The sequence below is a fragment of the Equus asinus genome, chromosome 6 (assembly GCF_041296235.1).
Source record: "Equus asinus isolate D_3611 breed Donkey chromosome 6, EquAss-T2T_v2, whole genome shotgun sequence".
Classification (NCBI taxonomy): Eukaryota; Metazoa; Chordata; class Mammalia; order Perissodactyla; family Equidae; genus Equus; species Equus asinus.
The window spans coordinates 50,432,154-50,457,802 of record NC_091795.1 but is presented as its reverse complement, the minus strand read 5'-3'; the positions used below and the strand labels follow the sequence as shown (position 1 = coordinate 50,457,802).

Here is a 25,649-nt window from a genome sequence, read left to right as displayed (position 1 = left end):
TTTCTGATAGCCTCTTATTCCGTTAGTCTAAGAAGATTCCGTCCCTTTCCCCTTCCCTTCTGTGTTATTGTTGTTCCCTTGTAAGTTTTGTGTTGTGAGTTTGTGGTTAAAATGAAGTGATTAGGGGCCAGCCTGGTGTAACAGCAGTTGAGTGCACATGTTCCACTTCTCGGCAGCCCAGGGTTCGCCAGTTTGGATCCCAGGTGCAGACATGGTAGTGCTTGGCAAAAGCCATGCTGTGGTAGGCGTCCCACATATGAAGGAGAGGAAGATGGGCATGGATGTTAGCTCAAGGCCAGTCTTCCTCAGCAAAAAGAGGAAGATTGGCAGATGTTAGCTCAGGGCTAATTGTCCTCAAAAAAAAAAAAATGAAGTCATTATATTTATTCTTGATGTTTTCCTTCCCTTTACCTTTAATGCTATGATTAAGTGTTTGCTAATCTGTTTTGATAAGAGAGTTATTTTTTTCTGATTTTGTTGCCTATTTATCTCCTTGCTCAAGGTTTTGTAACCCCCCCTTTTTTTTCCAGGTATGAGGGCCTTTTTGATCATATCTTGTGTGTGTGTCGGGGCCGGGGGCGGGGTTCTTGTGGTGATGAACTCCCTCAGCATTTGTTTATCTGGGAAGGTTTTTATTTCTCCATCATATCTGATGGATATTTTCACTGAATAGAGTATTCTTGGCTGAAAGTTTCTGTCTTTCAGAATTTTGAATATATCATTCCACTCTCTCCTAGCCTGTAAGGTTTTTGCTGAGAAATCTGCTGAAAGCCTGATAGAGGTTCCTTTGTAGGTTACTGTATTCTTCCTTGCTGCCCTTAATACTTTTTCTTTGTCATTGACTTTTGCCATTTTTACTACTGTATACCTTTGAGAAGGTCTTTTTACATTGATGTTAATTATGAGTACTCTTAGCTTCTTTTACTTGTAATTCCAGCTCTTTCACCAGGTTTGGGAAGTTCTCAGCTATTATTTCTTTGAACAGGCTCTCTGCTCCTTACCCCTTCTGTTCTCCCGCTGGAATACCTTTAATCCTATTGTTGCATTTCCTAATTGAGTCTGATATTTCTCAGAGAATTTCTTCATTTGTTTTTAGTCTTAGTTGTCTCTCTTCTGTCTGAAGTATTTCTGCATTCCTATCTTCTAAATTGCTAGTTCTATTCTCCATGATATCAGCTCTTATTTAAGGACTCCAGATTTTTCTTGACCTAATTCATTGTGTTTTTCATCTCCAACATTTCTCATTGGTTTTTGTTTATAGTTTCAGTCTCTTTTGTGAAGAATTCGCTCTGTTCATTAATTTTGTTCCTGGTTTCATTGAACTGTCTTTCTGAGTTCTCTTGTAACTTGCTGAGTTTTTTTATGATAGCTATTTTGAATTCTCTATCATTTAGATTGTAGATTTCTGTGCCTTCAGGCTTGATTTCTGGGTGTTTATCTTTTCCCTTCTGGTCTGGAGTATTAATATACTTCTTCATACTGTTTGATGGGGTGGATTTGTACCTTTGCTTAGTGATAGTATCTGGTCACAGATTCCTCCTGCCAACATTGACAGCGGGGAGGACAGGAGCTGTGTATTCTGAGCCCACTGTGATCCCTGTCAGCTGTGCCTGTCTGAGCCTGGGCCACTTCTTGGGACCCCTGCAGCCCTGTGGGCTCTCCCACTGAATGGCGAAGCAATCACATGGAGGTACAGGGCTGCTGCCACCTGCTTCCACAGTCCCACCGAGTTGCGCTCCCCGCTCAGGGCTGCAGCAGTACTATGGGCATTCGCAGCAGCCAGGAACTTACTGTGGGCATTCGTTGTAGCTGGGAACTCATTTGCCTGGTCTTGCAGATCTGCTGCCGTCTCCTCGTAGGTCGCACCAGCCGTTGTGCTTGGTGGGCGGGGCCTCTCCACTGGGTCTGAGCCTGGGCTGCTCCCCATGGACTGAGATAGCAGTGTGGGCTCTCCCACTGGATACCACATCTCCCATGATCACGTAGGGGCTCAGGGCTGCCATCACCTGTTCTTGCAGTCATGCCAAGGCATGCTTCCACCCTTGGGACTACAGCAGTGCCATGGGCGCTCCAGCCAGGAGGGCAGTCACATGTGTGTGCAGGGCTGCCATGGGACTGGAGAGTGCTCACCACGTATCTCCACCACCTCCCTCAGCGTAGTCCATCCACCTTCAGATGTATAGCTGCACAGGTCTCTCAGGTGTCCTCATGTGCTGTATGGGTATCTTCCACTGCTCAATGAATGTCCATTTAGTCATAGTTCAAAGTGGGGGAGACAGAGGGAACATCTTACTCCTCCATGTTGTTCATGTTACCCACTGATCTAATTCTTTTTTGTCCAACTGACCATATGCTCAGTCTTGTCATTTATAAGCAGTTAGATACCAGGGATCACTCTGTAGAGTGATATACTCACTCTAATTTACAGAATCAAGACATGTTAGACTCTGGATTAAAAGACCAGCATTTGTCTGAAGCGTAGGTAAACACCTAATCTCAAAGGAAAATATTCACTTACTTTTAATTTCCACAATTCCCTCTAAAACTAAATACACTGATCTGCTTGTATAATTCTGGCTGGTAACGAGTAAAAACCTGCTAAAACCTATGATTAATAATTTATGCTGAACTCTGTCATGCACCATTATAGCTTCACAAGCCTGAGTATTGCCACCATAACTCCCTGCTTTGTGTCATAGGAGAAGCAAAGTTTAAAACACACATATGAACACACGCATGCACTCTCTCATTCTCTTCCCTTTTTACATACATACATACATTTGTATGTATATGTATAAATATATGGAGAAACTTGTAAGGATGAGATATGGAGAATAAATAAAATGATGTTTCATTTTATCAACACTCAGGCACCATTGTGAGATCATGTCACCTTACTCAAAATAGCTATGGAGGGGAGATTAGATATCTTATTTGGTATATAACCTGTAGTGCTTGGCCTATTTCTGATAATTCTTGTGTTTAAGGTTGATTTTCACTTTTAAACAGTGTGATAAAGGAAAGCCTCCAGAGAAATTAGTGAAACTAATAAACAACCACCCTTTGTCAGTAGGGATTGATGAAATTTAAGAGCTTAAGGATACGTAAATCAGTTTAGAATGTGTTTTTTAAAGTAAAGGAATTTTCCATTTTATATTTTATATCAGGTTTAGCACATGGGGTTTATTTAAACTTTAATTTTGAATGGGTGAACCCTTTTTTGTAGCTGTAAGATGTGTTTCCTAATAGTTTTTTTCTACAGTTTTGGTCCTGAACTTACAGTTCCAAGATGTAATTTATACAAGACAATGCCTGAAGTCTATAACAACACAGAAAAGAAAAATAATAAGAAATTTGGTCCCCCTCAAAAGCCATTGTGATTTGTATTGCATTCATGTTTGCCGAAAAGCACACAAGGAGATCCAAAACTTAGTAGTTAAATCCTGACTAACTCTGAGTTAGCTGTTTACAAAAATACCTTGTATGAAAGGAAATGTTTTAGAAAAAAGAAAAAGATGCTAAAAGACACTTACATTAAGATTGCTAATTAGAATGGGAAGAATAGGTAATATGCAAAGAATGGGTAATAGATAGTGGGGGAAATAATGTAAGTTTAAAGGGGTCATCTAGTTTTGAAAGAATTGAAATCAGAATTATTCAGTATTTGATAATTTACCAGTTAAAAAGTAGACCTTTTGGGGGATGTTAAAAAAGAATTGTGTAATAGCAAGAAGTATTTAATAGTTTTAACATATTAAATATTAGACTGCTCTACTGTTAATATAGTACTTGGTTTTCTTAGCCAAGTGTTTGTTCAAAAATTTATATAATGTTTTTGCACTTACTTTGGTTTTACAGAACAGCCTTTTGAGATCCAGTTACTTGACCCATGAGCAGTATTTGACATACTTGAATTCTCTTTTCTTTGAAACTCTTGTCTTTCAGGATACCACATCTGGCTAATTTTCTCCTAGCTTTCTAGCATGTTCTTCTTTTTTCCTTTTTACCTCTCTTTTGCTGTTCCTTCTCATTTCCCCAACCTCTAAATGTTGAAGTGTCCCTGGGCTCTCTTTTTCTTCCTTATCTACAACATACTTCCTAGGTGATCTCATCTAGTTTCATGGAATTAAATACCATTTATATGCTAATGAATCCCAAATTTATATCTGCAAACTGGATTTCTCAACCCCTAAATTCCAGATTTATGACAGATAATGTATTCATGATTCTCATCTCACTCTAGTGGCTTCCTATCTCAATCAGATTGATAGCTCTGTCTCTTATTCAGTCTACCCTAGCTAGACTCAATGCCCTCCTTGCTGATTCCTAGAACGTGCCAGGCATGCTCCCTCTTTAGGGTCTAGGCATTTGCTGTTCCCTCTCTCTGGTTTGATCTTCCCTCAGATATCTGCATAAATTAGCTTTTTCCCTTTTCTGAAGTCTTTTTTAAAAAAATTCACCTCCATAAGGCTTTATTTCTCTCAATAAGAGAGGCTGACTACCTCTCTAAAAGTTTAGTCCTCCACTTTCTGCTTTACTTTTTAAAAAACTTTATTGAGCTATAATTTCCATACAGTAAACTGTATCCACTTGAATGTCCAATTTGATTAATTTTGGCTGGGGTATACACTTGTGAAACCACCACTGTAGTCAAGAGACAGAATGTGTCCATCACCCCCTAAAGGTTTCTTTGTGCCCCTTTACATTCCCGCCTTCTTTCCTCCCCAGTTCCTAGATGGCTACTGATCTACCTTTTGTTATCATAGGTTAGTTTTTTCTGCTTTATTTTTTCTTCTTGTTACTTATTATTACCTAGCATGCTGTATATTTTATTTTACTTATTAATCTTGTCTGTGCTCCATATTAGCATGGAAGGGGGCAAGAATTTTTGCTGTTTTGTTCACTGCTGATTCTCAAGGTCTAGGACGCTGCCTGGCACATGGTGTTCAGTAAATATTTGTAGAATGAATAAATGAATCACTTAGTTCACTATTTACTAAGCATTTATCATGGATCAGGCATGTAGATGTTGAGGATATACCTGAACAATACAGACAAGTCCTTTATCTTATGGGGCTGACAGTGAACAAAAAATACTAGTAATTAGTGTACAAAAGTGTTTCAGAGACCAAAGAGCCTTACCAAAGCTCAGAAGAGTGAATGGCTCTCTTTACTCAGGAAGTTGAAGAAGGCAGTTCTGAGGAGGTAACATTCGCATTTGATTTCTTTGACAACTTCAATTCTCTGATTCAGAGCTGAGAGTCATAAACTAAGAACAAAAAAGTTGGTACAGGCAGTACGAATTCTCTGGAGTTCATGAACATAACCCTTGCATTTAACATATACGTATGATCTTTGGCAGTACAGGTTCCTTATGTTTCCCTTTTTTTTTTTTTGCCACTTCCTATATGTTGGTTTTCCAGTTTCTCAACCCACAGGGAGTAGCAAGTAGCAAGAAGTCAATTGGCAGAAAAATTGTTCTCAGCAAAAGCAAGACTCATTTAGTATAGTGGTTCTCAGCATCAGTGTATATTAGACTCACCTGAGGATGGTTAAAAAATTATGGATGCCCAGGCCACACCTCAAAGTAAAGGGCTACTGCTTTAGTTTGAGGAGATCTGGGAGCACACAATACAGGCAGAGGGAAGAACAAAGGCAAGAAGTTGGCCTTGGTAAGAAATTTAGATTTTATTCTAAGTGTAATAGCAAACGATTGGACGATTTCAAACAAGGGAATGTTGCAAGGTGATTTATGTTCTTGTAGGATCACTTTGATTCATGTGTGAAGGATGGATTGTCATATAGTCAAGAGTGAAGCCACAAAATGAGGATTCAAGAAAAAAAGTCACTAAGGTTGGAATTAGGTTTTGCACACTAAAAGCAATTCTCTTATGCTTCCAGATCTCTGTGTGATAGTAGTTGGGTAAAATGGAATCTCAAGGTAAAAACAAAAACCAAGAAACTTCATCCTTCATTCTGTTAGCAAGGTTGGGTATCCAGAATGAACAGAGCCAAAATTAATAGTCCACTTCAAAATGGGATTACATGGACTTCTGACAATCTCCATTCCACATTTTTACCTCTGTTCTACAATTATGACAGTTATCTTCCTTTTTCAATTTTATTGTAACATGTCTCAAAATTTATTTGTCAAGCCCTTCGATAACTAATAAAAATCAGTATTGTGCCAGAGGAAAAAAAAGTGAAGCCAGGAGAACACTTATAGGAAGCTATTTTAGTGGTCCAGGTGAGATAATGTTAGCAAGGAAGATGGAGATAGTTTTAGCAGTTAAGGTGGAGAGAAGTGAGCAGATGAAAGAAATGTTTTGAATGTAGATGAGTTGCTTTGAGATGAATTGGAAGGGATGTGGAAAATGAAAGTGGGAAATTGGGGATAGCTCTGATTTTTTTTTTTTTTTTGCATGAATATGTTGGTGTAAATTGATAATCCTAATCTTTAACAGTTTTTTTTATTGAGTTAATGATATGTTACAATCTTGTGAAATTTCAGTTGTACATTAATGTTTGTCATTTGTGTTGTAGGTGCACCACTTCACCCTTTGTGCCCACCCCCCACCCCACCTTTCCCCTGGTAGCCACTAATCTGTTCTCTTTATCCACATTTTTAAATTCCTCATATGAGTGGAGTCATACACAGATTATCCTTCTCTAACTGGCTTATTTCACTTAACATAATTCCCTCAAGGTCCTTCCGTGTTATTGCAAATGAAATGATTTTGCTCTGTTTTACAGCTGAGTAGTATTCCATTGTATATATATACCACATCTTCTTTATCCATTCATCTGTTGATGGGCACTTAGGTTGCTTCCATATCTTGGTAAATAATGCTTCAGTGAACATTGGGGTGCATAGGACTTTTGGAATTGCTGACTTCAAGCTCTTTGGATAGATACCCAGTAGTGGAATGGCTGGAAGGTATGGTAGTTTGATTTTTAATTTTTTGATAAATCTCCATGCTGTTTTCCATAGTGGCTGCACCAGTTTTCATTCCCACCAGCAGTCTATGAGGGTTTCTTTGTCTCCACAACCTCTCCAGCATTTGTTACTATTAGTTTTAGATGTTTTTGTCATTCTAACGGGTGTAAGGTGATATCTTAGTGTAGTTTTGATTTGCATTTCCCTGATGATCAGCGATGATGAGAACATCTTTTCATGTGCCTATTGGCCATCCGTATATCTTCTTTGGAGAAATGTCTGTTCATGTTATCAGCCCATTTTTTGATCAGGTTGTTTGATTTTTTGTTGTTGAGTTGTGAGAGTTCTTTATATATTATGGATATTAATCCTTTGTCAGATATATGAGTTGCAAATATTTTTTCCCAGTTAGTGGGGGTTTTTTTGTTTCAATCCTGTTTTCATCTGCCTTGAAGAAGCTCTTTAGTCTGATGAAGTCCCATTTGTTTATTCTTTCTGTTGTTTCCCTTCTCTGAGAAGACATGGTGTGCGAAAAGATCCTTTTAATACTGATGTCAAAGAGTGTACTGCCTACGTTTTCTTCTAGAAGCCTTATGGTTTCAGGTCTCACCTTTAGGTCTTTGATCCATTCTGAGTTTATTTTGGTGGATGGTGAAAAAGAATAGTCAATTTTCATTCTTTTACATATGGCTTTCCAGTTTTCCCAGCACCATTTGTTGAAAAGACTTTCTTTTCTCCATTGTATACCCTCAGCTCCTTTGTCGAAGATAAGCTGTCCATAGACGTGTGGTTTTATTTCTGGACTTTCAATTCTGTTCTATTGATCTGTGCACCTGTTTTTGTACCAGTACCATGCTGTTTTGATTACTGTAGCTTTGTAGTATGTTTTGAAGTCAGGGATTGTGATGCCTCCCGTTTTGTTCTTTTTTCTCAGGATTGCTTTAGCAATTCGGGGTCTTTTGTGGCCCCATATGAATTTTAGGATTCTTTGTTCTAATTCTGTAAAGAATGTCATTGGGATTCTGATTGGGATAGCATTCAATCTGTAGATTGCTTTAGGTAGAACAGACATATTAACTATGTTTATTCTTCCAATCCATGTACATGGACTGTCTTTCCATCTCCTTATGTCGTCATCCAGTTCTCTCAGAAAGGCCTTGTAATTTTCATAATATAGGTCCTTCACTTTCTTAGTTAAATTTACCCCAAGGTATTTTATTCTTTTTGTTGCGATTGTTAATGGTATTGTGTTCTTGAGTTCTTTTTCTGTTAGTTCGTTATTAGAATATAGAAATGCTACTGATTTATGCAAATTGATTTTATGCCCTGCAACTTTGCTGTAGTTGTTGATTACTTCTAAGAGTTTTCCAATGGATTCTTTGGGGTTTTCTATATATAAGATCATTTCATCTGCAAACAGCGAGAGTTTCACTTCTTCTCTCCCTATTTGGATTCCTTTTATTCTTTTTTCTTGCCTGATTGCTCTGGGCAGGACCTCCAGTACTATGTTAAATAGGAGTGGTGATAAAGGGCATCCTTGTCTCGTTCCTGTTTTCAGGGGGATGGCGCTTGGTTTTTGTACATTGAGTATGATGTTGGCTATGAGTTTGTTGTATATGGCCTTTATTATGTTGAGGTAGTTCCCTTCTATGCCCATTTTGTTCAGAGTTTTTATCATAAATGGCTGTTGGATCTTGTCAAATGCCTTCTCTGCATCTATTGAGATGATCATGTGGTTTTTATTCCTCAGTTTGTTGATGTGGTGTATCACGTTGATTGATTTGCGGATGTTGAACCATCCTTGTGTCTCTGGTATGAATCCCACCTGATCATGATGTATGATCCTTTTGATGAATTGCTGAATTCTGGTTGCCAAAATTTTGTTTAGAATTTTTGCATCTATGTTCATCAGTGATATTGGCCTGTAGTTCTCTTTTTTCATGGTGTCCTTGTCAGGCTTTGGTATCAGCGTGATGTTGGCCTCAGAGAATGTGTTAGGAAGTGTTCCATCCTGCCTAATTTTTTGGAATAGCTTGAAAAGGATAGGTATTAAATCCTCTCTGAAAGTTTGATAGAATTCCCCAGGAAAGCCATCTGGTCCTTGGGTTTTATTCTTTCAGATGTTTTTGATGGCTATTTCAACCTCTTTCCTTGTGATTGGTCTGTTCAAATTGTCTGCTTCTTCTTGAGTGAGCTTTGGGAGATTGTAGGAGTCCAAGAATTTATCCATTTCCTCTAGGTTATCCATTTTGTTGGCATATAGTTTTTCATAGTATTTTCTTATAATCTGTTGTATTTCTGCAGAGTCTGTTGTTATTTCTCCTCTTTCATTTCTGATTTTGTTTATTTGAGCTTTCTCCCTTTTTTTCTTTGTAAGTCTGGCTAGGGGTTTGTCAATTTTATCTTTTCAAAGAACCAGCTCTTTGTTTCATTGATCCTTTCTACCACCTTTTTCGTTTCAATAGTATTTATTTCTGCTCTGATTTTTATTATTTCTCTCCTTCTGCTGACTTTGGTCTTTATTTGTTCTTCTTTCTCTAGTTCAGTTAGGTGTAGTTTAAGATTGCTTATGTGGGATTTTTCTTGTTTGTTAAGATGTGCCTGTATTGCAATGAATTTTCCTCTTAATACAGTTTTTGCTGTATCCCATATGAGTTGGTATGGCATGTTATCATTTTCCTTTGTCTCCAGGTATTTTTTTATTTCTTCTTTAATTTCTTCAATCATCCATTGCTTGTTCAGTAGTGTATTGTTTAGTCTCCACATCTTTGTGCCTTTCTCAGCTTTTTTCTTGTAATTAATTTCTAGCCTAATACCATTATGATTGGAGAAGATGCTTGTTATTATTTCAATTTTTTTAAATTTGTAGAGGCTTACCTTGTTTCCCAACATATGGTCTATCCTTGAGAATGTTCTATGTGCACTTGAGAAGAATGTGTATTCTGCTGTTTTAGGATGAAGTGCTCTGTTCGTTTAGCTCCACTATTTCCTTGCTGATTCTCTGTGTGGATGATCTGTCCATTGATGTGAGTGGAGTGTTGAGGTCCCCTACTATTATTGTGTTGTTTTTAATAGTTGCTTTATGAACCTTGGTGCTCCTATGTTGGGTGCATAGCTATTTATAAGCATTATTTCTTCTTGATGAAGTATCCCTTTGATCATTATATATTGTCCCTCTGTGTCTCTCTTTACCTGCCTTATTTTGAAATCCGTTTTGTCTGATATAAGAATTGCAACACCTGCTTTCTTTTGCTTGCTATTAGCTTGAAGTATTGTCCTCCACCCCTTCACTCTGAGCCTGTGTTTGTCCTTGGGGCTGAGGTGTGTTTCCTGGAGGCAACAAATCGTTGGATCTTGTTCTTTAATCCATTTTGCCACTCTGTGTCTTTTTATTGGAGAGTCCAATCCGTTTACATTGCGGGTGATTATTGATGCATGTGAACTTAATGCTGACAATCTGTTGCTCGTTATCTGGATTTCCTGCATTACCTTTGTTTCTCGTCCTGTGTGCTTTAGCCTACCCATTGACTACTGCAATTTCTTATGCTGGGTTTCTTAGATTTTTCCTTATTTATGTTTTGTGGCTCTGTTCTGTTTTAGTTTAGTGGCTACCCTGAAGTTTGTATTTAGAATCTCGTGTATAATATAGTCCATTCTCTGGTGGTCTCTTACTTACTTGGCCTAGACTGATTTAGTCCCTTTGCTCATCCCCTCCTAAATTATTGTTTTCATTTCTTATTCGAACTCGTGTTTTGAGTTTGTAGTTAGACTGATAAGATCGTCTTTGCTTTGGTAGTTTCCTTTCTTTTATTCTAATGCTGTAGTTGAATATTTGAGATCCTATTCTGGTTCTATCTATCTGTCTCCCTACTCTGTGATTTGTGACCCCTTTCTCCCTTTTTTCTTTTTTCAGGTATGAGAGTCTTCTTGAGGATTTCTTGTAGTGGAGGACTTTTGGTTACAAATTCCCTTAACTTTTGTTTGTCTGGAAAAGATTTAATTTCTCCCTAATATCTGAAGGATATTCTTGCTGGATAGAGTATTCTTGGCTGAAGATTTTTATCTTTTAAAGTTTTGAATATGTCATTCCATTCTCTCCTAGCTTGTAAGGTTTCTGTAGAGAAATCTGCTGAAAGTCTGATAGGAGTTCTTTTGTAGGTTATTTTCTTCTGTCTTTCTGCCCTGCGTATTCTTTCTTTGTCTTTCATTTTTGCCATTTGTACTACTATATGCCTTAGAGTAGGTCTTTTTACATTGACAAATCTAGGAGATCTGAAAGCTTCCTCTACACACATTTCTCCCTCAATCCCTAGATTTGGAAAGTTCTCTTCTATAATTTCATTAAGCACACTTTCTGCTCCATTTTCCTTTTCCACATTCTCTGGAATTCCTATGATCCTTAAATTCTTTCTCCTCATTGAATCTGCTGTCTCTTGGAGATTTTCCTCATTTTTTAAAATTCTTAGTTCTCTTTCCTCCTCTGTCTGGAGCCATTCAGCCTGTCTATCTTCGATTATGCTAATTTGCTCCTCTATGGTGTCTACACAGGCATTCAGGGAATCCGTATTCTGTTTTATCTGGTCCATTGCGTTTTTCATCTCTAGTAATTCTGTTTGATTCTTCTTTATAATTTCAATCTCTTTTGTGAAGTAACTCCAGAATTTGTTGGCTTGTTTCTCTATCTTTCACTCTACCTCACTGAGTTTTTTGATTATTGCTACTCTGAACTCATTTTCACTTAGTTTACCTCTTTCCAAGTGCTCAGGACTTAATTCTGTGTTTTTATTTTTTTCCTTCTGGTCTGGAGCTTTTATACATTGCTGGACGGTAGAGGAGCGGTTTTTTCGCATGATGGTAGAATTCGTTTGCACTTACAGCCTGTCGCCACTAGATGGGGGTCGAGAGCCGCACGCGTTCTGAGCTGTCTGTCTTCAGGCAAGATGGCGGTGCCCAGCGCAATTTGCCTGGAGGAGAGGCTGTTTTTCTCACTCACCGATCTGGATTCTGTTCAGTTCGTTCTCTGGTCTCACGGGCCCTGGCTTTATGGGGTCCCCGTGCACGGAAGCTTTCCACTGTCAGCAGGTTTCCACTGTACCGGAAGTGGGAGTCCTGGACTATCCCCCCGTTGAGTGGCCCCTCCACCGCTCCTTCCCGCACCTGCGGCAGTGATCCCAGTCTCTAGGGGAGGGGGCGAAATTCTCTCCTACCCTGTTCTAGCTCCTCCGGGGCCAGCTGCAGCCTCTCTGTCCTCTGTCTTTTTGGTGCTGTAGGTCTCTGACGGTCTGGCATTAGGTTTATTAGCTGAAATTCAGTTTTTTCCAATCCTTTGTTGTAGTTTGGAGGGGAGAGAGTCCTGGGTCAGCTCACCCTGCCATTTTGCTCCACCTGTTTCCCTAATCTTTAACAGTTTTATTGCTAAGTTGACCATCTAATATACAGTTTGAGTTTTTTGATGGCTATAATTGGCCCTTCCACTTGGAGAAAAAAATAAATCAAGAGAAATTATTTAACATTTGTCAATAAAGAAAATGCTGTTTGTGCTGAAGTAATTTTACTTTTAAACTCCCAGTTTATAAACAGATGCATTTGAGATTATCAAATTTAAATTTTTCCCAATAGGCTTTTGGAAAAATCATTGTGTCTTACAATGTGCCCTTTCTCTCTGAATATTATCCTTTAATTAAAAGATTTAAAGAGTGAAAAAGAGATATGAGTGTTTGTCTTTGCAAACTTGTTGACCCTGCAAGAACATGGCTTGGGCATGGCCAAAGGCTTCAGCTTCTGACTCGCAGCCTGCCAACAGGCAACCCCTGGTGTTGGACTTCTTTCAGATTGTTGTTGTTCAGACTCTCTGATTCTCTTCTTGTGGACAGATGGGATGCTTGAGAGGAAGCCAAGAAACTAAGCCTAAGCAGACTTGGAAACAATTTTTGGATGTAAGTCCTTTGTGCTAAACTCAGGGTGACAGTGTATTCTGCCCAGCAATGTTAAAACTGCTTGTGTTTGTCTAGTATTTGTGTACTGGCTGGTTGGCTATGGGCTTCATTCCAGGTATGCCACTGCTCTCCTGCCAAGGTGAATGTAGAAGGCCTCTGGCCCAAGCTCATTCTTAGCACTTTTTCTTATTGTGAAAAGTATACATAATATAAAATTTACCATTTAACCATTTTAAGTGTACAGTTCAGTGGTACTAAGTACATTCACAGTGTTGTATAAGCATCACGACTCTCTACCTCCAGAAGTTTTTCATCATCCCAAATAAGAAATCTGCACCTATTTAACAATAACTCACCATTCCCATATCTCTCTGGCCCCTGGTAACCTCTGTCTACTTTCTGTGTCTTTGAATTTGCCTATTCTAGATACCTCATATAAGTGGAACCATAAAATATTTGCCCTTTTGTGTCTGGCTTATTTTGCTTAGCATAGTGTCTTAAGATTCATCCGTGTTGTAGCATGTGTTCGAATTTCATTCCTTTTTAAGGCTGAATAATATTCCATCGTATGCATGTACCACATTTTATTTATTCATTAATCTGTTGATGAACATTTGAGTTTTCACCTTTTGGCTATTGTGAATAATGTTACTATGGACACTGATATACAAATAGCTATTTGAGTTTTTGCTTTTAATTCCTTTGAGTGTATACCTTGGCGTGGAATTGCTGATCATATGGTAATTCTATGTTTAGCTTTTTGAGGAACTGCCAAACTGTTTTCCACAGTGCCTGCATCATTTTACATTCTTTCCAGCAATGCACGAGGGTTCTAATTTCTGTACATCCTCATCAACAGTTATTTTCTTCTCTTTTTTTTTTGGATAAATTGCCGTTCTAGTGGTTGCGAAGTGGTATCTCGTTGTGATATTGGGTTATATTCCCTAATGATTAGTGATGTTGAGCATCTGGCAATTTGTATATATATATATATATATATATTTTTTTTTTTAAGATTTTATTTTTTTCCTTTTTTTCCCCAAAGTCCCCCGGTACATAGTTGTATATTCTTCGTTGTGGGTCCTTCTAGTTGTGGCATGTGGGACGCTCCTCAGCGTGGTTTGATGAGCAGTGCCATGTCGGCGCCCAGGATTCGAATCAACAAAACACTGGGCCGCCTGCAGCAGAGCACGCAAACTTAACCACTCACCCACGGGGCCAGCCCCTTGTATATCTTCTTTGAAGAAATGTCTATTCAAGTCCTTTGCCCATTTTTTAAACTGGTTTTTGTTTTTTTTTATTGTTGAGTTATAGGAGTTCTTCATATATTCTGAATATCAATCCCTTATCAAATATATGACTTGCTTATAGTCTCTTGCATTCTATGGGTTGTCTTTTCACTCTCTAGATAATATCCTTTGATACACAAAATATTTTAATTTGATATAGTCCAATTTATCTGCTTTTTTGTTTTATTTTCTGTGCTTTTGGTGTCATATCCAAGAAATCATTGCCAAATCCAATGTCATGAAACTTCTCCACTATGTTTTATTCTAAGAGTTTTATAGTTTTACCTCTTACATTTAGGTCTTTGATCCATTTTGAGTTAAGTTTGTGTGTGTTTGTTTTTTGCTAAGGAAGATTAGTCCTGAGCCAAGATCTGTGCCAGTCTTCCTCTATTTTATATATGGGTGGCCACAGCATGGCTGATGAGTGGTGTAAGTCCGTGCCCAGGATCTGAACCTGCAAACCCAAGCCACTGAAGCAGAGCATGCCAAACTTAACCACTAGGCCATGGCCCTGGCCCCTTGGGTTAATTTTTGTATATGGTATAAGGCTATTCTTAACACTTTTGTACTTATTTTTTTTAAATGATTTCTCCATTGGAGAAACAGAAAGTGGGACTTTTAAACTTGAAAGCTAAGTTTCAGGATTATCGTGTTTCTGAACTTTCTAGATAGCTCTATGTATAATTAATTAAAAAGAGCTGAGTAGTATCATCCAAGATGCAAGTGGCAATAATAATGACTGATCATCACTAAGAACCAGCTCAGATTAACTGCCAAATAAGCTCAACTTCCTTTTCATTGCTAGGATTATTAACCTAAGTAGATTAGAGGAAGTCAATAACAGAGGAAGTATATCTGAATTTTAATAAGTCATATAATAGTCTTGTGGATACAATAGAGAAGCATGAACTGCATTATGATGGCAAAGCTAGTGAATACATAGCTGAGTAGTGAGATCCAAACAGTATTGATCACAAAATGACCTGTCATCCTATGATACTCATCCTATGATACTTCCCTCTCACACACTCCCTTATTCTAGAGAGCATAGCCTAGCCTTCTAATAATATAATGTAAAGCTTCCATGCTCTATCACCTATCTGTATTGTACAGTGAGTCAAGCAAGACTGTATTTTCATACATGCATATCCTTCCTCATTGCTACTTGGAATGTTCCTTATCCATCCCCATTTTCACTTGGTAAAATCCTCTCTATTCTTTAAAGTCCATATTACTGAATACCTCTGCCATGAATTCCTCCCCAGTCATCTCAGCTGGATCTCATAATGTGCATTCTTAGATATTTTGAACCTTTTTTTTAGCATTTGATGGAACTTAGGTTTAAAACAAAAAACACAGCACCTATATTGGTGTCTAACTTAATTAAGCAAAAAAAGAGGTTAGTCACTTATGTACTTAGGAAGCCCAAACGTGGTTCCTGGCTTCAGATAGCTCTGATATCTGGCTCTCTTGGCTCTCTCTGTGTCTGTTTATGTCATTCTGTAAACAAACTTACTTCCCACGGAGGTAAGATGATGACGCTCACACCCTGGCTCATCTTTTCAGTTTAGCAATACCAGTGGAAAGAAGTGCTTCTCTCTTCCCAGCATACATATATTGATTAAAGGCTGATTCTTATTTCCCTGCGTAGGTCACATGGCTACCCATGGGGAAGTCACTGTTTACAGGAATTAGGGTAATTTAAACTTGTAGTATTTGCCCAGCCCTTTGACCAAGGGTAAGGTAAGGTGTAAACTGACAGCTGATACCACAAGGAATAGATGAGGAGTAGTTTCCCAAAGGAATTAGCATATTGGACAAACAAAGCTGATATATGTCCACTATCGTGTCCTGTTAGTTTAAACTTTCAAGAAGCCTACAATTTATCATTAGTATTTGTATTCTTATAGCCTCAAAATATTAAAGTAGATGTTTGACAAGTTTTGAATTAATATTAATGGAGAGAATCCATGTTTTAGTTATCTACTGCTACATAGGAAATTACCCCCAAAATTAGGGACTTAAAACAACCATGGAGTTGAAATAGGAATTTGGGAGCAGCTCAGCTAAGTGATTCTGGCTCAGGGTCCTTCATGAGTTGCGCTGGATATCCGCCAGGGCTGCAGCCAAGCCTTGGAGCTGGAAGATCTGTGTCCAGGCTCACTCATGTGGCTATTGGAAGAGGCACCAGTTACTTTCTGGTTGGTGACCATAGAGTGACATAGCAACTGGTTTCTTCCATAGTGAGAGATCCAAGAGAGCAAAAGCAAGCAGGAAGCCACAGTGCCTTGTATGACCTAGTCTCTCACTTGTACACCATTACTTCTGCTTTAAAAAAAAAAAAGGTAAATCTATGTCACAGTTTATTTTTTCTGGGAAATAATGAGGGATAGAGCAGTATAACAAGTATGGAATTAATGAACTTAGTTCTTGTTGGTTTGTTATCATTTATTTTAATTTCCATCCCCATTTAGCAAATATCTACTGAGTGTTTAATATAAGAGTAGTAATAGGGGCTGGCCCCGTGGCCGAATGGTTAAGTTTGTGTGCTCTGCTTCAGTGGCCCGGGGTTTCAGCAGTTCGGATCCTGGGCACGGACATGGCACCTCTCATCAGGCCATGTTGAGGTGGTGTCCCACATGCCACAACTAGAAGGACCCATAACTAGAATATACAACTATGTACTGGCAGGATTTGGGGAGAAAACAGGAAAAAAAAAAGAAAAAGAAGATTGGCAACAGTTGTTAGCTCAGGTGCCAATCTTTGGGGGAAAAAAAAAACGAATAGTAATAGCTATTATTTATTGTGTCGTCACCATGTTCCAGGCACTGGTCTAAACGTATTTTATGCATTGACTCATTCAGTCCTCTTACCAACCCTCTGAACTAGGTATGATTTGGCAGGGGGTTGGGGGGAGGAGGTGTTATAGATTAACTTTATTTTTGAATAATTTTAGATTTACACAGAAGATGCAAAGATAGTACAATGAGTTCCCTTATACTCCTCATCCAGTTTTCCCTGGTAACGTCTTACATTACCAGAGTACGTTTGTCAAAATAAGACACTAACATTAGTATGTTGTTATTAATTAAACTACAGATTTTATTTGTATTTCGTCAGTTTTTCCATTAATGTTCCCTTTCTGTTCCAGGATCCAATCCAGGGTACCCTTAATTGCTAACTAAACTAAGTAAATTGCAGTTAGTCGTCATATCTCCCCAGTTTCCTCTGGTCTGTGACAGTCTCTCATCTTTCCTTGTTTTTCATGACCATAACAGTCTTGAGGAGTACTGGTCAGATATCCTGTAGAATGTCCTCCAGTCTGGGCTTTGTTGTTTTTCTCATGGTTAGACTGGGGTTATAGGTTTTGAGAAAGAATACAGCAGAGGTGAAATGTCTTCTTGTTACACCGTATTAGGGACTAGATGCAGTCCACATGCCATCACTCTTGTTATTAACCTTCATCACAGGTTAAGGGAGCCTTTACCAGGTTTCTCCATGTAAAGTTACTATTTTTCCCCTTTCCTAATCTATTCTTTGGAAGTTACTATTTATTATTGTTAGAAACGAGTAAGTCCAGCTCAAGGGGAGGGGCATTAGGCTCTACTTTTTGAAGGAAGTGTCAACGAATTTGTGAACATACTTTAAACCACCACAGTATACTCTCTCACCCAAATGATTGACATTTCTCTCACATGCAAAATACAACTCACTCCATCCCCAAATCCTGTAAAAGTCTCTCCTTTACATGAATATTACAGGATCTGATTTACTTTCCTGTTTTTTTGGAAACAAGAAAATTTGGTATGAGGAGTAATTTACCAGAGTTAAATGAGGAAACCATACTTCTTAGATGATTTCTGCTGATAGGATATGCTTTAATTATGCTTCTGCTCACCTTTTTCCTTAGTTAATAAACAAAGACAAGTGTGGCATAGTTTTTGGAGTGAAAATATTGAATTAAGAGAGCTTTCAGAGGGAAGAACAAAAAAATATCTTCTTAAACTTTTTTTTTTTTTTGAGGAAGATTAGCCCTGAGCTAACATCTGCTGCCAATCCTCCTCTTTTTGCTGAGGAAGACTGACCCTGAGCTAACATCCGTGCCCATCTTCCTCTGCTTTATAAGTGGGATGCCTGCCACAGCATGGCTTGCCAGCGGTGCCACATCCGCATCTGGGACCCAAACTGACGAACCTGGGCCGCCGAAGCGGAATGTGTGAACTTAACTGCTGCACCACCGGGCCGGGCCCTAAAAGTTACTTCTTAAAAAGAAGTGCCTTGCAGGGCCGGCCCCATGGCCAAGTGGTTAAGTTTGAGCACTCCGCTTCAGTGGCCCAGGGTTTCGCCGGTTTGAATCCTGGGCGCGGACATGGCACCGCTCATCAAGCCATGCCGAGACGGCATCCCACATGCCCCAACTGGAAGGACTCACAACTAAGAATACACGACTATGTACTGGGGTGCTTTGGGGAGAAAAAGGAAAAAAAAAAAGAAGAAGTGCCTTGCATAGTAAGAATTCAAATATTTGATTGTTTAAATTGCCCTGCTTTCAAGTTACTACATTTAGTTATTAAATTTGAATCATAGGTAGTCAACTAAGGGATATAATAGATATCGCGTTATAGGAGGGACACCCGTAAAAGGGCATGACTGACACCTCTGCAGTTTATAATGAAAATTGAAGTTAGAACATATATCAAAAGAGATTATGAATTTAGAAATTCAGCCTGTTGGTGTGGAAAGGTCAGGTAGGAGATTGTGATTTAGTTTGGTCCTTTTGCTTTCTATTAACTGTCACATTCAAATTATTTCAAAGAATGGAGGATTTATTATCAGGGTGCATAAGAACTGGAACTGAGCCTCGTGAGCCCCAGGATTGCTCCAGGACTCAGTCTGTCTCTCTCTTTTTTTCCTTTTTAACTTTGATTATATATCTAAGAGTTTTTTTAGTTTTGGGGTTTTTTTAAAAAAGATTTACCCCTGAGCTAACATCTGTTGCCAGTCTTTTTTTTCCTTCTTCTTCCCAAAGCCACCCGGTACATAGTTGTATATTCTAGTTGTGAGTGCCTCTGGTTGTGCTATGTGGGACGCTGCCTCACTGTGGCCTGACAGGCAGTGCCATGTCTGCCCCCAGGATCCGAACCAGCGAAACTCTGGGCTGCTGAAACAGAGCACCGAACTTAACCACTCGGCCACGGGACCGGCCCCTCAGTCTCTATTTGACTCTCTTTTTCTCTGTGTCTCTGTGTCTCTCTCTCCTGTTTATCTACCTTCCTTCCTGATCACTTTTAGCCTCTCTCTGCACAGTCAGTCCATTCTGCTGCTCCTTTGGACTGGCTCCTTTTGCGTGCTCCATCATGGCTGCTGTATACGTAATTCTCATGTCTTTTCCAGCCCTTTTGTCCATCATGGAGGAGGAAAGGTAGAACTTAGAAATACAGGGCTCTGGCCCCAATGTCTACTTCAGTCAGAGCAGCTACAGTTTTATCTATTGAATTAGTGGGTTTCTGCAAAAGATTTAGTTTGAAAGAGGATTCTAGGGCTAAAATTTGAAACCAACAGATTAGTAGAAAGACCTAGGAGTTAGGAAACCTTAGGTTCCAGTTCTGACCCATTAACTAGTTTTGTAATGTTAGACAAGTCACTTAACATATCTTTCTCGGTTTTTCATGCATAAAATAAAACTAATTCTGTATACCTCATAGAGTTGTTTTTAGATAGTGGTTTTAAAAACCGATGAACCAAAAAGTATAAGGAGCATACTGTTAATAATAGCAGCAATTCCCAGTAACTGAGGAATTCAAAATGGTTTTGAATTTTGTTGTAGAATCTATCATAACAGTAAGTACAGGTTTTCTTTTCCCAGTTTTCTTAGGGTATTGTTATTTCTTCTCTTTTTAAAATAAAATTTAGTAGACGCCTTCCTTAAAACTTGAATTCTAATGGAAAACAATGACTATTTATAAACATATTCATATACACACACATACATACATAAAAGTGTATGTGTTTGTGGGTGTATGTGTATTTTTTTAAATGTATATTGATTTTCTTTCATAGTTTCTAAGAATGTAAGTAGATAAATGAAGCTTAGCTTAGAGAAAACTAACTTTCCCTGCATTCCCAAGAGAAGTCAAGTCCAGGATGCTTGCATTCTTTTTCAGTCTTTGAACAAAGGGCGAGAAAATTGTGCCTGAAATTGGGTTAGCACATTTCTGAATCTGATGTTGTTAAGTTACTCTGCTTAGTTGGGTTGGATGCCATTTCCTTCCTTTCTTCTTTCCTTCAAGCAGAGAATATGAGCTTCATGTTTTCTTTAGGAAACATCCCTAGCCTGGGTATTTGTTTAAACTCCACAGCTTCCTGTGCTCTTCTTTCTCACTTGATAGAGTATTAGAATGGTTTCTCTTCAAGGAGCTGATTAGCCAACTTGACTGAAAGAGAGGAAGTGAGTATAGCACTGTAGGGTTAGGTGGCGCTGGCTGATTTTCTAGCTCTTGCACAGTGTATACAGTTTAAATATCAGGGGATTAAGCTGCTCCTTGTATCACACCACCAGAGTTGGACAGCCCAGGTCACAATTTTGAGCATAGCTGGCTAGTTTCTGGTAGGTAGTTATGGACATACAGGAAAGCACAGTCTGATCTGACAAAGGAATCTATCTGCCTGTTGAAGTTTTAATATGCCAGAAGGGTAGTATTTCTTATCTTCTGGAAGTTAACAGAATTAAATATCTGAAAAGAGATGTTCTTTTTCCTTATTTAAAACTCTGGCGAACAAAAACAGTCCCTAGAACCAGGATTGCCATAGGAATTAAGGAACTTTTAACTGGTCAGGTATTTTCTGGCACAGTAATGTGTAGTTTTATTGATCAGAAGTCCTCCTTGGAAAATTTAGCAGTTCCATAATAATTATAACAGTAGTCATTTATTGAGTACCTGTGTACCAGGTCTTAAAATAATATTTTAAGGTACATAAATGAGGAAAAAGGTTCAGAGAAGTAAAACATTGCAGTTAGAGTCATACAACTCAAGTAGGAGGATTAGAGGGTTGAGTACAATTCTCCCTGGCTCTAGAACTCATTTTCTTTTTTCTTTTTTCTTCTCCCCAAAGGCCCCCAGTACATAGTTGTATATTCTAGTTGTGAGTGCCTCTGGTTGTGCTATGTGGGACGCCACCTCAGCATGGCTTGATGAGCAGTGCCTTGTCCACGCCTGGGATCCGAACCGGCGGGCCGCCAAAGCAGAGAACGTGAACTTAACCACTCGGCCATGGGGCCAGCCCCTAAAACTCATTTTCTTTCCCTAACCACTGCTTGCTCTCAGTAAAGAATCATTTATGAAATATATCTTACTTTTCAGAGTATAGTTCTCTTTACAACAATTTATCTCAAGTGAATCCTACTTTACTTTTATTTTTCATGGTGAAATTAGACATAATATGCCTAAGAATTAAAATCCTAAAAATTAAAAAAGACTAAATTAAAATATATCAGGAAGAAAGTTAAGGTTGGAATCTTGGAATTATGTGTCACAAGCATTGGTATGTCTTGCTGAGAGTTTTAGTACACCCCTGTCAGCTTACCTTTTGTTTTGTCTTATGTTCTTTACTACGGCATTTTTCCTTGACCATTGATCACTATTTTCCTCTTCACACTGCTGTACTCCCTACCCAGAAGAGAGAGTGGGGATCTTTTCGGTCCACACCACCAGATACTTTCCTCTTCCTGCAGATGTTCATGACTGATGTAGGGATGCAATACTGCATTTAGTCAGTGAGCACCATCATCTAAACTATGATGTATTTCAGCCTGAAACTTCTTTTCTTCGTGGCTTTAGTTTATTTTAAATGAATCCATTTCTACTCTCTGGATCAAAAATTTTGGATCTCTGATTTGTTTATAATGAAAAATACTTCTAGTTTCTTTGCTTGATAAATTACATTTGTAAAGTTGATTTGCGTTTTCTTCTGCCTACTTTATTAGTAAAAGAAGCTGAGTAGTAACTGAGCTGTTTTTATGTGTTTTTTTATGCTGGCACTGGAATAGTGGTACTACTGGTAAAAACAACCCTTTGATGAAGATGAGATATCAGAGCAGTTAATGCTTTTACCTTTCAAAGGTACTTACAAGAAATTGAAATACCTCATTTTATTTTTAAGGCCAAACAATACTCCAAACCTATTTTTCTGTGAAGATTTAGACACTTGAGAAGATTGTCAACTATCCTCTAACTTTGGACTAAAGAACACTGAGTGTACCCCTCTTTCACGCACTAAACACATACTGTTTTATTCAAAGAGGCTAAGCCCTATCATCATCTTAAGATTTGTACGTGAGTCAGAGCCTTTGGAAATACCAGCTAAGCCAGTGGTACTGGGTGTAGCTTTAGGCAAAGGGGAGGGCTTGTGCCTTAGCCAGTTAGAGATTAAACAAGAATAGCAGTTACTGTTCACCAGAGATGCCTTTACTTAATAGTGGCTGGGCAGTCTAAGGGTGTCACTTTAAATTCTCAGACTTGCGTTCACTGCCTTATTTCGTATTTCTTTGTTAGCTTCCCTCCCTTCAGTTTTATATATATATATATTAGAATCAAATCTCTTTAGAATCATTTTTCAATTCCATAAGGAAAGGTTTTTAGACTTTTTTGTTGTCATTTAGTAGTATCCCATATGCAGAAAGTATATCTCTATCTGTCCTTCTAAATTTGAGTTAACTTGGACTTTATGTCTGGAAGTTAGGTCCAACTAAGTATTACCTACCAAAGGATTGGAAAATGTGACAGAATAGGCTTTTCTGCTTCCTTCCTACTCATATACAAGCTATTTAGGATGTCCCGAAGTTTGAAACACAATGAACCTGAAATAAAGCTGGAAAACTGGTATAAGAGAGAAGGCAAGGGGGCCAGCCCTGGTGGCCTGGTAGTTGAGTTTGGTGCACTCCACTTTGGCAGCCCATGTTCAGTTCCTGGGCAAGGAGCTACATCGCTCTGTTAGCAGCCATGCTGTGCTGGTGGCCCACATACTAAAAAAAGAAAAAAAAAATAGAGGAAGATTGATATGGATGTTAGCTCAAGATGAATCTTCCTCAGCAAAAAAAAAAAAAGAGAGAGAGAAGGCAAAGGAATACTACTATTCTTCATATGAATACCAAGGAGAAAGTTTAGGTGCTTCCCCAGGGAAACTTAATCTAACCAATTCCTTTTCATCCTCATGTCTCAAATGTCCCTTGATTATGGACAATTTTCCTTGACTTCCCTCTCTGGGTTAGTTCCCCCATTATGCTACCTTCTACAGCTCCTCCCTTTCCCTTTTTATCATGCCTATCCCATTTGTAATTGCTTGTTCACTGACTCACCAGACTTTAAGGGTCATACAAGTGGGAATTATGCTATTCTTATTCCTTGTTGAATCCAGGTGCTTATGACAGTATCAGGCAAAGTGATGCCAAAAATAAACTTGTTGCATTAATGAGAGAATTAATGGTCGGATGTTATAAGAGGCTAATAATTCTGGATGAGGTCTTGCCTAACTCATTCTTCCTGGAATTTTAGTTCCCTAAACTAAGAACTTCCCTCTAAAATCTTTGAACTACTTTGTCTAAGTAGAGATTGAGAGAAGAACATTAGGGATGAATACAGAGTAAGTTAGCTGTTTTAAGGAAGGTCTTATATAATTTTACAAGGTGAGTACTAACTTAGTTTTTAATAACCACAGGTGCATTGAGCCATTTGTTTCTAAATTTATTGTGCTGGGTTTTTTGGGTATGTGTATTTTATTCTTCTACTTCTTTCTGGTTAGCCTCTACATCGGTTTTTTTCTTAGATACTCATGTCAGCGTGTGTTTTTGTCTGAGCATTCATTGGTTTGATTTATAAAAGGGCTTATGGATTTATAGGTTTTCACCATAGTAACTAGTGTGTGTATATTTGTGTGCGGATAAAGCCTGGAATGATGGGAAATAAAATAAAATAGTTATTTGAATGACATTTAAACCATACATTAAATAATAAGTATATTGTTCATAATGGCCCTCTATCACTCACTATGGTATTTGGGAATATTTGTGATGTCATTTGTAGAATATTTTTGTTTCTCTAGGGGAGAGGGGCCATCAAAACATTTTCCGCAGAAAAACCATGATCCTCAAGTGGTAAAGTTTTGTTCTTTGCTGTTTTTATGGACTTCCTGCTGCTAACCTCCAGGTGTTCTTTTGCCTTTTGGCTTTTCTCTTGTTTGTATTAAATATATATGAATCTTTAAATTCCAAAACTTTTGCAAGTTTTGGCAGCAAATTTGTAATTCATTTGTTTATTCTTTTCCTTCATTATGATTAACCAAGACTAGATTTTAGTTTGCAAATTTACTTGAATTTGTGGCTCATTCAACAGACCTTCATTGTCCAATTAGGCTTTATAACATTAGGTAGAAGGGAGATCTCATTTTGAAGGGAGAGGTCTCTATCTTGTTTCTAATAGCCATCTAAGCTACCTCCTGGTTAATCTCCTGCTTTTGGTTTTGATTTAAATTTTCTGCTTTGATCCTTTGTGCTGATTTATATGTTGGCCTCATTTTTAAAAGCTACGAATTTAAATTGGAAATTAGGGACAGAATTTAGAAATGTGAAAGTAGCTCTTTAATATATTTTGTTTGCATAGTGCCTTTCCTCCAAAGTGTTTCCTGATTTTGTAAGTCTTCTTGGCATCTTTGTAAATTAGATTTAAAAGGACTAGAATTATTCTGTTTCTTTTTTTATATTCTTTTTCTCAAAGGGTGAACCAAGAGTTATGAACTAGCAGCCAGTGTCAAAGAAATGTGAAAAGAAGTGACAGAACAGGACCTTAGGGACTTAGTTCTTCCATTACCTACCAAACAAACAGCCTGGTGAGAATGGGCTTCTGTTCATTTGTATGTAGCATCTCCAAGGAACAGGCTCCTGACCATGAGAAGAATGACCTATTTTCTTCCTGTATAACTATTAGAGGCCTTCTGTCACCACATTCATGTTAATTTGATCTGTGATACAGACATTGGGGAACTGGGATTATTAGTATTGTTTTTTATAGAAGAAGACATTGGGTCGTGGATAAGTCATATAACTTTATTCTGTTTTAGCTATCCTTAGCAAGTGCTAAATGTGTAGCTAATTCTGTGCTACACAGATATGCTACATAGAACTTGGTCTGGATAAGGGGATAAGGTAGGCATTTGTGTACACAATTCTGACCAATACAGTTTATGATAATGTGACCTGAAGGACTGTGGACAAAAATGCTAGGCAACTCAAAGTCTTATTTCAAAAGAAATAAGGCTAGTCAAAAAAAAGAGTTCATGAAATGGTGACTTCTGTTGGACTCTAACAGAGGTTAGGAGTTATCCAGAGTCCCTTGGCTTTTAACAGAGCTGAAGTTTCTTGTCCATTGTGGTATTCATTATATGCCACCACTTTATGCCTGAAAATTAAAATTAATGTAGAGCTCACTGTGAAAC

General features: G+C 38.3%; 1 protein-coding gene across 6 annotated transcripts in view; it reads left to right on the top strand.

The window, feature by feature from the left end:
• COMMD1 (copper metabolism domain containing 1) overlaps window positions 1-25,649 on the top strand; it is a 229,084-nt gene that overhangs the window by 74,996 nt on the left and 128,439 nt on the right. The gene's annotated exons all lie outside the window — the stretch shown is intronic.